General features: G+C 29.4%; 1 long non-coding RNA gene across 1 annotated transcript; it reads left to right on the forward strand.

Moving 5' to 3' along the window:
* Positions 1-2,587: 2,587 nt before the first annotated feature.
* Positions 2,588-3,187, forward strand: LOC140894721 (uncharacterized). The gene is made up of 3 exons (XR_012153912.1): positions 2,588-2,767; positions 2,888-2,947; positions 3,029-3,187. It is a non-coding gene; the product is annotated as an uncharacterized lncRNA (long non-coding RNA).
* The last annotated feature ends 1,308 nt before the right edge of the window (positions 3,188-4,495 follow it).

Below are 4,495 nucleotides of genomic sequence, written 5' to 3' on the forward strand. Positions count from 1 at the left end.
TTGTTGTAATTCGCCTACTAAGGTCACTCAACTATAATCTCCAGATCGTCTAATTCAAAATAAATAATCAATCGGCTCAATATGAATGCATATGTAATCTCATGCACTCAAATATCATTTCAATCATATATTCAAGTAAGCATTTAAACATGCAATATGTGATTTCTTCTAGGACACTAGAACCAATCCGGGCTCGACACTACAAAAAAAAGAATTTTTTGGAGCGGTTTTTTAAGAGCGTTTTTAAAATCATTCTTAAACATCAATAAATAGCATCGGTTTGGACTAAACTGTTTCTATTTCCTTACCTTGTAAGAGAAATTTTTAATCGCTCCTATGACAAGATTTTAGAAACGGTTTGTAAAAATCGGTGCTATCAACTGCTCCAACTAATATATTTTTAAGAGCCATCTTGCTAATGCTTTTATTGAATAATATTATCAGCGGTTTTCTATTGTACAACCGCTTATATTGCTTTAACTTCTTGGAACAACTTTAGACCGCTCTTATTGATTATATTTAGCAGCACTTTGTGTGAAGTGCTGCTGTAAATCGCTTCTAGTGCTCAATCATTTTAGGATTGGTTTTCAAACTGCTCTTATTGAATATTTTTATCAATGATTTAAAAAAATTTCTATAAAACGTTTTTTCTCCTTTATTTTCTAGGTTCGATTTAAAAATGGTTTGATAAAAGTTTTTACCAATGAATTATGTAAATTACTGGTATAAAATGATCTTAAAAGTTAAACAAATAGAGTCGATTACTACTAAAAAAAGGTGAATCTTTTTTTCGGGAGCTCATCACATAATAACTCCAAACTTGAGCATGCTTGATTTGAGACACTTATAATATGGGTGACCCCTTAAAAATTATTCTCAGTGTGCGTGTAAGTGATGACATAAGCACGTTGAAAATACTCGTATTTAGAGATGTCAAAATGGGATGGCGGGGCGGGCCATCCCACAACCCATCGCAACCCACTATTAGGCGGGGCGGCCCACCTTTAAGGCGGGTTGGAAAAACACCAACCCAACCCACTTATTTTAAGTGGCAGGACAGGCCAACCCGGCGGGCTTACGTGTAAATTGGTAGGTTTTGGCGGGTCAACCCGCAACCCACCACAACCCACCATTAGGCATGGCGGTGCGGGCCGACCCATTTTTTAGGCGGGTTGGAAAATTGCCAACCCAACCCACCTTTTTTGTATGGTGGGCCGGGCCAACCCGACGGGTCTAATTCAAATTGCATCTGTACTCGTCTTGATACAGTAAGGACAATCGTCAAATTTGAAGCGTTACGTATTTTGTCTATCTCTTTCTATCTAATTGATAAGATATTAGTCTAAAATTACTTGATCATGTCACTTGGTCGTATGATCATGACCTCACATATTATATATGATTTTCTATTTAATTCGATCAATCAAACTGAAAAACTAATCAATCTCTACACTTTAAAGTTCACACTCCGCGAAATACATGAATCCCAAATAAACTATAATTTTATTAGATCACTTTCAATGAACTTTATCTTATTTGACAATATGTAATACATAATTATTTATATATAAGCTTAACCGTTGAATTTACTTCCGACAATATGAGTTTATACACAAATACTACATAAATTAATTTTCATAATAGTAGAAACAATGATAATATGTAAATTAAAATTTTTATAATAAAAATCATGATAGGAGCAAATTTTTTTAAAAAATTTTAAAATAAGTTACGTACAAATTTTAAATGGAAAATCTATTATAATTATTAATATAAATTAATTTAAACTACCATAGTGGTGTAATTTATATAATTTATATTTTATAATAAAAATTACTGTTGAATAAATAATAAATAATTTAATAAATACCACCAGTAATTCTTTTATATGATTTTTTAAATTTTATTTAAACTTATTGTATTAAAAATGAGAAAAAGCAAAAGCCGATGCTTCATTAAAATTGAATACCTAGGAAATAAATAAATCATATATTAATCCAATTAATAAACTGGAAAACTTTCAAATACTTACGTTATAATTTAATTAAAACTTTTGTTCCTAATTAATTTATATTATATAGATTAAATCCTTTAACATACATATTTTTACTATAATTGATAGGATCATAAATAATAAATTTATGGTAAATTACTTAAATATATTTCTCCAGGGTTATGCTACATGTATACGGTGGGTTACACGTTGAGTTACACAATGCACTTGAAATTACATGATTATCCTTGCATTTTATTTGAAAAAAATCTTTCAAAAATGCATGTGGGATAATCATATAATTTCAAGTGTATTATGTAACCCCAACGTGTAACCCACCGATGTAGCATTACCCATTTCTTCAACTTTGGTAAATCTATGCATGTCGACAAAATTACAAGATCTTTCCATTTAAATTTTTTGGCCAATTTTAAATTTCATAAATTTAGCGGTGGATGGATTGATATGAATGAACTGCCAAAAAATTATTTAATTTTTCCTAATCATTTCAAATGCAATGCCGCGGTTGCCAAATCTGCGGAAATCAAGAAAAAATGAAGAGATAACCCTCTTTTTTAAGTTCAAGTTTGTAGATCATATCATTTAATTGAAAATTTCTCCATTCCTTGCTTGTCTTCTAATCCCTCTCCCCGTCGCCCCTAACTCTGTCCTCTCTTATTTTCGTGTTACTGCACGACGTTTATATTTCCCGATCTTTCTCTCTTTTGTTGTGAAGCCACTTATCTATGCCGTATTTGCTTTTGTTTCCCAGAGGTATTTTGTTCAATTTGATTTTTATTTCGAGTTAATCTAATTTTTACATATGAATCTTGCATAAAATTAATGATTACACAACTATTATGGTTTAATCATTTCTACTATTTGATATATCAGCAATTACAAAACTTGTGTTATAAGGCTGCTCAAAGCAAGACGTCTCTAATCACGACTCAGGTAAAAATGTTTTTGATATCAATATTTGGTTAGTTTTATTATTCAACATAAAAAAGATTATTTGTTCTTTTTTTTTTTCAGGTTAAAGGTCATCAATTCATCTCAAATATAACAGAAAAAATAGGAAATGATGTTAAATTTTATCTCGTGGATGATGGCTATGAAGATATAGGGATGTAAACGAGCCGAGCCGAGCTTTTGAATGTTCAAGCTCGGTTCATTTATAACCGAGCCGAGCCCGAGCTTATTTAACGGATATATTCATGGCTCACGAGCTTATTCGAGTTTTTATCGAGCCTAAACGAGCTTAATATATTTAAACTATAAATTTAAATATTCATTAAATTAATTAAAAACTAAATTATATATTTGAAAAAAATATAATATTATTATTAAAATTTGTAATTTTATTATAACAAATTAATTTTTATAGATTTTTCAATATTTTTCATAAGTAAAGTGTAAATTTATAAATTAAATATCAATACTATTATTTTTTCGTCTAAAAGATGACTTACGAAGCCTGTTCACGAGCTAACGAGCCTGTTCACAAACATGTTCACGAGATAACGAGCCGAATATTATAAAGCTCGAGCTTGGTTCGTTTGCCTTAACGAGCCTCATTAAACGAGCTCGAACGAGCTTTTAACGAGCCGAGATCCGAACAACTCGCGAACTGTTCAGCTCATTTACATCCCTATGAAGATATACATCATACAACGTACATATATGAGAATGAGATGACAACAAGAAAGATTTTGATGGAAGAAAAATCGATTTATTTTACATATGCACTTCGAGTGTTAATTTGTTTTTGTGAAGAAAGTTGTTTCTCAATTCAAGGTATATATATTTTGAACAGTTTCATTTAGTTTATGTTGGTTCTTTTAGTATTACTTTTGTGCAGAATAATTTGTTCATATTATATATTAATTTTGAGTATCAAGATGTTAAACTGGAGGTTTTTCTTAATTTACGAGTATATATATATATATATATTGTATTATTTTTGCAACTTTGATATATGTTTTTTGGTTATTAATTTTTGAATTTTATTTGAAAAAACATATATCAAAGTTGCAAAAAATATTAATTTTTGAATTTTATTTGAAAAAACATATATCAAAGTTGCAAAAATAATACAATATATATATATATATATATATATATATATATATATATATTTGTTTTTTGGTTATTAATTTTTGAATTTTATTTGAAAAAACATATGTCAAAGTTGCAAAAATAATACAAGAAAAACAAAAAGAATTTCTAGATAACCTTTATGAACAATGAAAAAAGATGTGATTTTACAATTGGCTCCGCAACAATGGATTTATAAGTGTATTTAAATTGCACTATTTTCAACGCTAAAAAATGTTTCAATATTTATTGCTCTAGGAGTAATTTAAAATCATTCTTATATTTAACGGCTTCAAGAGCGGTTTAAAAGTGTTGGTAAATTCTTAGCTGTAGAAGTTGTATGAAATTGCTCGTACATCCATGGCACTTAGGAATGGTCACAAACCCCTGCAATTTCTTGATATA

The sequence above is a fragment of the Henckelia pumila genome, chromosome 4, assembly GCF_033568475.1.
Source record: "Henckelia pumila isolate YLH828 chromosome 4, ASM3356847v2, whole genome shotgun sequence".
NCBI classification, from domain to species: Eukaryota; Viridiplantae; Streptophyta; class Magnoliopsida; order Lamiales; family Gesneriaceae; genus Henckelia; species Henckelia pumila.